Source organism: Bufo gargarizans, chromosome 2, assembly GCF_014858855.1.
Source record: "Bufo gargarizans isolate SCDJY-AF-19 chromosome 2, ASM1485885v1, whole genome shotgun sequence".
Lineage (NCBI taxonomy): Eukaryota > Metazoa > Chordata > Amphibia > Anura > Bufonidae > Bufo > Bufo gargarizans.
Window position 1 is genome coordinate 642,546,170 of NC_058081.1, and position 11,610 is coordinate 642,557,779.

Here is an 11,610-nt window from a genome sequence, read left to right on the forward strand (position 1 = left end):
ATGACAAACCCTATCCATATACTCTCTTAGGACACATGGCCATCATGGCGAGATCCCCGACTCATGACCCTCCTTTATGAGCCTGACAAGCTGCGACCTTCTCTTTAAAATGGAGACTTCCTGAAATGATAGATCTCCATAACAATTTTAAGTCTCCTACATCACTCCAGTAACAGAAGCCACAGTCTGTTTAGTGCATCACAATGTCACAAGCTCTTCCTTCAACACTTCAACTTGTTCTCAGTTACTTCCTCTTAGATTTTATGCAGGTTTTTTTTTTTTCTCCCAGTCTTAAAACCACCATAAGAGCATGTCTAGGGCAGTCTCAAGTCAAATAAAACCTCAAAAGGCAACTTAAAAAAAGGGTCATCCCAGAAAAATTCACAGTATGGTTGAAAAATAAAGAATTCCAGTAGTGGGCCTGCGTTATCCGAGAACAAGGGTAGCCTCTCTGAAGGGAGTGGTAGTGCACATGTTCTCCACCACTCCATGGCATCAGCCCTACAGAAGGGAACAGAGTGGTGGACTTACGTGTACACTACAGAGAGGAGACTTGGTAACCCCTCATTCCCTTTAATGTAGTCCACGATTAGAAAAACACTGTTTTTGGCAGCAACTAGTCATGTCTTTCTAATACTGTACAACCCCTTTATCAGGATTGTCCCATGAAGACAGTTTATCCTTAGAGGATTGCAGGTAAGCGTCACATTAGTGGGATCCATACACTGGAGCCCCTGTTGATCAGGAGGGTCCATGCTCCCCGTTTGAAAAGAGCGGCAGACATAAATATGTGTCTGACACTCTACAGGAATGCCGGAGATAGCGCGCTAGTATGACTGCCTCTCCATTCAAATGAAGGAGAACAGGTCCTTGTATTCGTGGTCGCACAGGCCACAGCAGTCAGACCCCTGCCAATCAGATGCTATTACCCCATCCTGTGGGTAGGGGATAAAGTTGTCCTCACGGCACAACCCTTTAAGGAAAGACCCTTGGGCTGCATTTATAAAACTATTGTTTAGACCAGGGGTAGGCAACCTCCGGCACTCCAGCTGTTGTGAAACTACAACTTCCAGCATGCATACTTACTCTGCTCTTCTAAGAACTCACATAGAAATGAATGGAGCATGCTGGGAATTGTAGTTTCACAACAGAGTGCCGGAGGTTGCCTACCCCTGGTTTAGACAAATAAAATTTTGAAAACGTTGCCCATGGCAACCCAATTTGTCCTCATTGCCTAAGCTGTATTGGAAAGATGAAACTAATTGGTTGCTATGGAAGCTGCTCTATTATCTACACTAGAATATACACATAATTATCTGGAGATGGTAGAAAAAAACCTCAAGACGGGTGATGGTTGGAATTTCAACTACCCTCGAATAAGTAAATTTTATATAGGATAATTCTGTATAAATGTAATCACAGTTTACTTAACCCCTTCCTGCTTACCGCTTAGTTCTATAATAGTACATTACAGACTTAAGAGCGGGGCCCATGCCATCACTTGATACAGCTGGCAAACTGCTCTCATTGCCAGGATCAAAAGTAACAGTCCTGGCAGCTTAACCCCTCATTAACCATGGTCAATAGCTGTGCTGTTATACAGTGGGAGCTTGTTCTGTCCTCCGATCGGCACCGAGTAGTTGCCGTAATACAGTGCATAACGAACTATAAGACAGGTCACCGTGCGGGCCGGGAGAAGACCAGGGAGCAGCAAGTGGCACACCGTCTGGAGCAAGCAAGGCAAGTTTATTGGGGTCCAATCTGAGGCTGATCGAGCTTGGGGGTCTGCTGAAGGTCTGATCGGAGGTCCAAAGGAATATGGTGTGCATGTCCATACATATTACTTACGCACACAGCATTGCATTGTTTTTTTTTTTCACACAGTGGAAGTCGATGGGTTGTACTTTTGGCAAATGTTGTGTGAACAGGGCCTAAGATCCACTTCACCACAGCTGTTCCAGACAATTTACTGTAGTTGCTTTTGTTATAAATGACCCCATGTAGCAGATGAAACAAGCCCCACACATACCCCCCAAAGCAAGACCAGCCATCACTATGGCACATACATTGGTACAGTATTTAGTAACAGATGTCTCTCTGTTTAATCACAAATAAGGCAATATTGTTAACACCGAGTGGAAACTTTCGGAGGCCTCATCTGCACTTATTTGTCTAGATTGCTGGAGCAGAATGAATGGACGGGCTGTTTGTATTATGTGCTCCCAGTAACTGAATAGCTGACATAGTTAATTGGCGAAATCCATCTGTGTGAACTGGACTCTGTGCAAGTTCATTGCGCTTCACCCCATCGGTACAAAATATGAACGCCAGATGTCAAGTTGGGGAGGGCTAGAAGCTCTGTAAAGTGGAACTCCAACGTAATGGCATTGAAGTTCACATTTAGAGGAAATCGTTGCTTTAGAAGAGACCACAGACTGTACCCTTTGCATTTCAATGGGCAAAATGTGCAGCCAGGTCAGTAAGGGTACGTAGGTGTATATTTAATTTATCCCCCTATATAGTGTTCTATTCCGCAGCACTTTACAGACATTAGCATCACACTGTCCGCAGTGGGGCTCATAATCTAGGTTCCCTATCAGTATGTCTTTGGAGCGTGGGAGTAACCTGAGGAAACCCACACAAACATGGGGAGAACATACAAACTCCATGCAGATGTTTTACTTGGTCAGATTCAAACCCAGGACCTCAGCGCTAACCACCGAACCACCATGATGCCCATATGCTATGGATTTACAGCTGTGGATCTGTGTGATTCAAATCTGCAGCATTTTACAGAAGCAGCAAGGTGAACTTTGGTGCGCCAACAGGTCCCACAAACCCACCGGAATAACATAACTCTCCCTTGGAAGAAAGTTCAGAATATACTTCCCATCTCAAACGTGTATGGATCGGCCATCCAGGAACCCAGTCACGTGACAGTCCTCTTCTGAAAATCCTGCTTCCACTAGGCACTGATGCCTTCTAAACAGCTGATCAGCAGGGGGTTCGGGTGTTGGACCTCCATCGATTAGATACTCATGACCATCCTGTCATCAGCATTAAAATCTTGGAAAACCCTAACCCTTAAAAATACAGGATATGTTTTTTTTTTTTTTTTCTGTTCTTCTGATGGAAAAGATGGACTGTAGACCAGTGTTGAACCTGCATGCTTTGGGCCCACCAGAGGAACAAGTTTTTAGGTACATGTAGATAAGGCTGACCAAGACTTTACTGCAGTGAGAGGGACACTGCCAATACACCCGTCCACACTATCCCTTTGGTCCTGGCCCACTCCATCTTAAACCTGTACCCCTCAGCTGGGAATTACAGACAAGTTTCACAAGAACCTTATATTCTGCATGGATAGACTTTGGAAAAATAGAGGAGTACTATACCCCCATCATTGCTCATATACATACATTGCTATGGGAGATTTGCACTACAACTTCCATTCTGCACTTTAGTAAAGAGAGACTTTTCTATTTTCTATATCTGGTCCGGTCACTGACTCCAGCATTCGCCGGCCACATCACCTACATCTCCCGCCTTGCACCCGTACCAAATTCATAACACCAAGGGCACGCCAACTACCATCAGGTAGAAGCCCCAATATCAGGTCGTGCGCCAAGGGAAGAAAGTGTGCCACCCTGGCCTTTGCCCTGGCCCTAGGGAGCATCAGTGAGGATTGCCACTGTGATTTATGTGAATTGCTATTGCAGCCAGAGCCACTACCACTCCCATCCTCTGCACTGCTCCTCCTGGGCTTGCAGCACACACATCATAAATCATTATGATGCTGTGAAACACTTGTTTATGCAGACACCTAAATGATCATTTGTGGGCAGCAAATTGTGCTGTCTAAGCAGCACCCTGCTGCCCAGAAACTATCACTCTGTATGAGGATAAACAATGGCAGTAGCGATGTGTCATCCTATGTATTAATTTACAGGTCTTGCAAAATGTGTATTCCTATTTTCTATTTTGTAACTAACTGTTCAAGTGTAATGTGCCTGGTTCACCAACAGGTGGCAGCATAAATAGCAGAGCTACAGGTACCTAGAGTGGAACCTTCATTCCATTCTAGCTCCCCCCTCTGTGGTGTAGTGAGTGTGTGCCACTTGCCGCAGGAAGGGTGGGGACCAGTTCTAGTTAGAAGTGAGTTGAGTTTACCCCCTGCTAGGGGAGGAAGCAGGAGCCTGTCCCTGCTGGACTAGCCCTGTCTGGACCAGCTGGATCTGGAGGCCACAGCAAAGAGCCTCTGATGCCAGGAGTAAAGTGTTCCCTGGAAAAATCTAGAGACAGACCAGATTACAGAGCAAAGTACAGCCTATAGCTAAATTCTACAATTACCCTGTCAGCAGAGCAGAGTCAGAGAGCGACTGATGTAGCATTGAGGAGTTTGCCTGACAAGCATTGAGGAGCTTGCTGGAACCAAGACAAAGCCTATAAATTGTTTTGGAGAAAAGTTTATGCAAAGTAAAGCTGCTGTTCACCTATATACAAGGTCTGGACTCAATTTATTTCTCATCCCCTTTATCAACTACCCCCTTTGCTCTGCTTTGGACGACAACGCCTGGGGTTCCAGTCTATCCAGGTAGGAGCACCGTGACATGTGCACCAACATTAAGGGACTTTTAGGCTACCCTACACCACTCTGGCATTCCTACATATGGGTACCATCTACTATATCACTAAAAGGGCCTTGTGCCCTTGTTGCTTCATTGCAACTGGCATCACGACAAACATCCTAAAAGGGACCGCTGTCCAGCCGTCACACATGCCATGATGGAGGATGCTTCTATGGGACAATACATGACCTCACAAAGTGCCTACTGGTCTTTAAAGCGGTTGTGTGAAATAATTAAAAATCTTAGACAAGCCCTACAATTACTTAAAATAAAAAAGGTACAGTACATGGAAGATATACTATATTGCACTGTAGTGCTAAGATTAAATTGCTGTGTTGGCACTTTGCGATAAATAAGTGGGTTTTGGGTTACAGTTTGGGCACTCGGTCTGTAAAAGGTTCGCCATCACTGATCTAGAGTAATACATGTGTAGTACTGCAGATGAGGAGATGATAAATCTAGCAGAGCAAAGAATGGGGAGATCTCTGGATCCATGTGAGGCACAGGGCTGATTCCAGCTTGTCATGTACTGTATGATGTCATCTTCATTTTTTACATTAGTCAAGGGACAACCCCTTTAATGAGTCCTAACTGTTCCTTGCTTCATCACTGTGTGAAATGGGGAAACAGCTCTCATTGTCTGAACATTCTGGTTTCTGTCATGAGAAATAACATTCTGTAGCTGACTGACATTAGTGATGTGCTGATGTCAGCAGTACATAACAGTGTGCTTTATAAGGCTACTTTCACACTTGCGGCAGGACGGATCAGACAGGCTGTTCACCATGTCGGATCCGTCCTGCGGCTATTTCGCTGTGCCCGCGGACCGCCGCTCCGTCCCCATTGACTATAATAGGGATGGGGGCGGAGCTCCGGCACAGCACGGCGGTGCACGGAGAATGCCGCCGGACTAAAAAGCCTGACATGCAGTAATTTTAGTCCGGCGGGCTTTCTCCGTGCACCGCCGTGCTGCACCGGAGCTCCGCCCCGTCCCCATTATAGTCAATGGGGACCGAGCGGCGGTCCGCGGGCACAGCGAAATAGCCGCAGGACGGATCAGACATGGTGAACAGCCTGTCGGATCCGTCCTGCCGCAAGTGTGAAAGTAGCCCAACTCCCTGCCTGCCGCCGTTCTCTTAAAATAAAGACTTTTGCATATGTATCAAATCTTTTTTTTTTTTTTACACAATAAAAGCACACAGAGCTATGGGGACTGGGTATTGCGGATGTGCTAGCGGCCATCTAGCAACCCATGTCCCCAGCTCTATACACAAAATCCCGGTGACAGGTTCCCTTTAAGTAAAATTATTTTTGGGCAAAAGCTGGTGTTGGGGTTGCTTTCCTCGTTCGTGACTTCACTGTATCCTGGGGAGCCCACCCCAGTACACGGCTTACAACTGTATCTGTGTCCTGAAGATACAGATAAAGTTGAAGTGGGGACATACGGCAGCTATCCTGGGAAATTTGGGACTGTTCTGCTGAATCTGAGATGGCTGGGAGGCAAGTATATGGTGTGCATGGATCTCTAGAGAACACAAGGGCCATGAAGACCTACATTACTGTAGGCCTCATGTCTTCCTGTAACATTTCCTGAACATATGTCTTTGGACTTCTGTTCACTTTGCTCCGGCATACTTCACATTCAAAACCCTGGAGGATTTTGTGGGAAGTGGTTAGTGTTGCAACACGACCCCCTCCCCTCAAAATGCTGGGTTTGGCCCCAAAACTGTTTCATAAAGTTTACAACAAAAAAAGAAAAGTCAAACAGGCCTGCACGATACCCCCTACAAAGCCTGGCATTCATTACGCTGACGTGACATCGGGCAGTTAATAAACCCACATTCTCCAGAGCTGAATACTATGAGTATACCAGGGTGTGCAAGCCCTCTTAAAGGGGCGCTAAACCCAAAAGGTTCTTGCCATTTGCTGAGCAGGTTTATGTACTCGAATATTTTTACTTCACTTGGCTGACTGTAGTGTAGGACCTACACGTTCCGAAGAATCCCTGCCCCCTATGAATACCTTGTATCTCCCTTATCTCCAGTTCTGGGAACTTCCTGCACAGATATTTGAGGCTGCAGTAATTATGCTGCACATGTATAAGCCTCAAACTGGTGCAGGATCTACCAGTGCCACACTTACAATAGACTAGCTGAAAATAGTTAACCCCTTGTGAACTTGGCAAAATGTACGAGATTCTACAAATGGATGCCGCACTGTTCTACTGAACTGAATTCGGATCAGTACAGAATTGTATAGTGATCCCAGTTCCAGTTTTGCAACCATAAGATTCATTTTATTGATGGGAGTGAGGAAAAAAAAAACAAAAAAAAACAGAATGCACAGGAAAGCCATCCGTGTGCTATCAGTTTTTAACGGATCCATTTTTTTTTGCAGATGGAAAATTATACATTGTCATTTGAATAAATATGACATTAAATCTATGGAGGCAAACAAAACGGAAGGTTCTCAGTCACTGCCAAAACAGCTCATAAGGCCTCATTGACCCGTGTGCTGTCCACATCCACCGCAGCAAAAGAATGCCCTATTCTTGTCCGTTTTGCGGACATGTTTACAGCTGGGATCTGCGTTAGGGCACATGACCACATTATTTTGCTGTCCGCGAAAAACAGATCCGCAAAAAATACGGATGATGTCTGTGTGCATTCCGTATTTTGTGGAACGGAACAGCTGGCCCCTAATCGAATAGTTCTATCCTTGTCCGCAATGTGGACCATAAAAGGACAAGCTCTATTTTTTTGCAGAACGGAAATACGGAAACAGAATGCACAAGGAGCAATTTCATTTTTTTTTTGCAGACCCATTGAAATGAATGGATCCTTATGCAGATCCCCAATTTGAGGACCGCAAAACACTTACGGCTGTTCGCATGAGATCCAAGGGAGGGTTCACTCTTGGGCCCTTTTTCACACGGGCGTGGCGTGTGAGGGCCGGGTAGGATGCGGATACGTCGCAGGAAAATGCGCGTTTTATGGGAAAATAATAGCATTCTTAATACAGAATGCATAGTAAATTAGGGATATAGGGGTTAAAATATATAAATAAAAACTCACCTCTTCTTCCTTGATGACCTGGGAGGAAAAGGACCTTTGGTGATGGACCATGTGATGAGCGCAGTGACATCACCAAAGGTCCTTTTCCTCCCAGGTCATCAAAGAAGAAAGAAAGAAGAGAAGCCGGCCAGCGCGAACAAGTGAATGAGGCGAGTTTATTTATTTCTTAACCCCTCCAGCCCTATTTTACTAAGCATTCTGTATTAAGAATAACGGCATATATAAGGGAAAATAATAATGATCGGGTCCCCATCCCGATCATCTGCTAGCAACCATGCGTAAAAAAAAAAAAAAAAAAAATCGCACCGCATCCGCCCTTGCTTGCGATTTTCACGCAGCCCCATTCACTTCTATGGGGCCTGCGTTGCGTGAAAAATGCACAATATAGAGCATGCTGCGATTTGTGCGTTGCGTGAAAATCACGGTTCATGTGCACAGCCCCATAGAAATGAATAGGTCCGGAATCAGTGCGGGTGCAATGCGTTCACCTCACACATTGCACCCGCGCTGAAAACTCGCCCGTGTAAAAGAGGCCTTAGATTTTTGCACTTTTGTGGTTTCAGTAAAAACTCTACCTGCAGATGTTAGCTGAAGGTCTATGGGAAATATAAAACACAGAAAACACTTTTTTTTTTATTTGGTGGCTTTTTTGTTTCGGCTACTTTCACACTCGCGTTTGGTGCGGTTCCGTCATGGATCTGCACAGATAATACAACCGCATGCATCCATTCAGCTGCATGGATCCGTTTGTATTATCTTTAACATTACCAGAACTGATCCGTCTTGAACACCATTGAAAGTCAATGGTGGACGGATCCGTTTTCTATTGTGTCAGTGAAAACGGATCCGTCCCCATTGACTTGCATTGTGTGTACTGTGTACTCCGCATAGTCAGCGTTTTGGTGTCTGCCTCCAGAGTGGAATGGGGACTGAACGGAGGCAAACTGATGCATTCTGAGCGGATCCTTATCCATTCACAATGCATTAGGGCAAAACTGATCCGTTTTGGACCGTTGTGAGAGCCCTGAACAGATCTTACAAACGGAAAGCCAAAACACCAGTGTGAAAGTAGCCTTGCTTGTTCCGTTTAAAAAAAACATCATGCTGGAGCTCTTGACATTTTTTCAGGCATTTTTACATCACCTTGTGGTAAGACACACTGGCCCAGATGTACTAATCCTAAAGGGCTCATGAATAGTGATGAGCGAACTTCTGTTTTAAGTTCGGCGTCTAAAGTTCGGCTTCCGGTTAGCGGAGAATCCCGATCTGGATCCGGATATGGATTCCGACTTCCGTTGTGGTCCGTGGTAGCGGAATCAATAATGGCCGATTATTGATTCCGCTACCACGGACCACAACGTAAGTCGGAATCCATATCCGGATCCAGATCGGTATTCTCCGCTAACCGGAAGCCGAACTTTAGACGCCGAACTTAAAACAGAAGTTCGCTCATCACTACTCATGAACACAACCGTATATATTCATATCCGATCTGCATTTTTTGCGGGTCGGAGGTGGATCCATTCAATTCAATGGGGCCGCAAAAGAGACGGACAGTACACCATGTGCTGTCCCCATCCGTATGTCCGTTCAGCGGGACCCACGGAAAAACAGAACAAGTTCTATACTCGTCCATTTTAAAAAGGACATGGCTAGGACTGTTGTATAGATGCCAGGACGTTCCGTTTTGCACAATGCGGAACGAACACAGCCAGTATGTGCGATTTGTGGACCGCAAAAATACACTAAGATGGTGTAAGCATAGACCTGCAGCAGATTTAACACAGGGGCTCAGGCTGGATCAGACATCTGACTCTATACCAGCTATCGATTGGCTTACTTTCAGACAGAATTTTAGGCCAGAATTGTGGCACAAAACAGCATAATCATAGGCCCCGCCCCCTCATCAGGTATGTTGGGAAAAAGTGTAAAAAAAAACCCCTAGATGTGCCAACTTGCGCCACTTTTTAGACAGATTTTTGGTGCAGACAGGGCTTATGCACACGAACGTATTTTGTTTCCACGTCCGTTCCGTTTATGTTTTTTTTGCAGCCCAAATGCGGAACCATTCATATCAACGGGGCCGCAAAAAAAGCGGAAATTAACCCTTGTGCATTCCGTACGTGCGTTCTGCAATTCTATAGAACAATGTCCTAATATTGTCCGCATTACAGGCAAGGATAGGACTGGTCTATTAGGGGCCAGCTGTTCTATTCCGCAAAATACAGAATGCACATAAACGTCATCCGTATTTTTTGTGGATCTGTGTTTTGTGGCCCGCAATATACATACAGTCGCGTGCATGAGCATGGGTGCAAAGTAGGCAGAAAATCCTCCCACAAAAGACGCAACAATAAATGCATACCGTTCTGGCATTTTTTATTTTACCAGTAAAACGCCAGACAAAAACGTGCGCGTATAGAGACGCTATCAGAACTAATATCAGTAAATAAAACCCGCCCAGCCCAGGTTTACAGAAGGCCTTAGGTGATTGAATGCCAGCTCACAGACATAAGATCGGCAGTATATCCATACGTGACCAGCGCCAGGTTCACAAATTCAAGAACTATACACGTGATTCCTATTACTATACACCGGGCAAGTCAATGAAACACATTGGATCACAGGCATGACAAATCAATCTGACCACACTATTAGAAGTAGGCAGAGTCTGCAAACATTCTGTGTATGGCCCTTTAAGACACTTTAAGGAGAACTCTTTTAAAAGTTATTGACTTTTTGATACAATAAAACTCCTTGCTGTGTCCCTCTCCTGCTGACTCCATGATGCAAGGTAGAAGTCATGGACTACAAGGATATGTCTGAAGAGTCAATGTTCTGCTGATCACCTGTGGCCAGGTGTGGACGGTCTCCTGAGAGATCAGCCTTGCACTCACCTCCTCCAGGTCACATCTAGATCACTGTATCCTGAGGGGCTCCTCTTCTTGTAGGCTAATCCTAAACTTTCAAGGATCCCATGAAAATAAGTCCAGTCTGGAGCTCCTGTGAGCGCAGGATAGACTAGGAAGGTACAATGAGCTGCACACACCCTCCCGCCCCCACTTTCAGGAACTGGGAAGGACCTTCTCTTCCCAGGTCCTAAAGCCTATCTCATTTACTCTGAGCCAACCCAACCTCAGTGGCTGTCTGTAGGGAATTTTGCGTATCTTTCATGGCTCTTCAGGGGTTAATTTGACTTTATGGTAGTAACCAGTTGAGACACAGTTGAACTTCCTTCATGAAGATGCATTGAGCAATAAAAGGAATACCTATGAACCAGCTGTAATGTGATATCATCAGACTGCCCCTTTAATTAAGGCTGATACTGAATGTTGGGCTTTACTGGAAAACCCAAAAATGTCACCTCATACAGTGTAACATAAAAGAGAAATAAATGATGTAAAATACAACGGGGCAGCATAATATGCCTTGTGCATATCGAAATTTGGTCTACTTTTTGTGCCGTGTAATAAAAACCGCAGCAAGTCAGCGGATTTCTCCCTTCTCAACGTGCGGTTATTGCTGCGGAAATGCAGTAAAAAACAAATATTTCGGCTGGATTTTCCATCAAGTGTAGTGATGAGCGAACTTGTGTTTTCAAGTTCAGCGTACAGGTTCGAGTTATCGGAGAATCCCATTATGGATTCCGTTACCATGGACCATAATGGAATTTTATGACGGCATGTACCACGGAAGCCTATAAGAGGCATTTCGTCATAATAGAGGTCTATGCTGGCCATAGACTCCTATTATGACAGAATGCAATACGGAATGCCTCCTATAGGTTTCCGTGGTACATGCCGTTATAGAATTCTGTTATGAATCCATAACGTATCTAATTCTTAGATAACTCGAACCTGTAGGCCGAATTTGAAAACACAAGTTCGTTCATCGCTAGTCATGTGTGA

General features: G+C 45.0%; 1 protein-coding gene across 1 annotated transcript in view; it reads right to left on the minus strand.

Annotated features, from left to right (window-relative positions):
- Window positions 1–10,746, minus strand: part of TMEM51 (transmembrane protein 51) — an 88,279-nt gene extending 77,533 nt beyond the window's left edge. Inside the window, exon 1 of the mRNA XM_044278393.1 lies at window positions 10,600–10,746. The gene's annotated coding sequence lies outside the window, so the exon portion shown is untranslated. The remainder of the gene's footprint in view (window positions 1–10,599) is intronic.
- Between the last annotated feature and the right edge of the window lie 864 nt (window positions 10,747–11,610).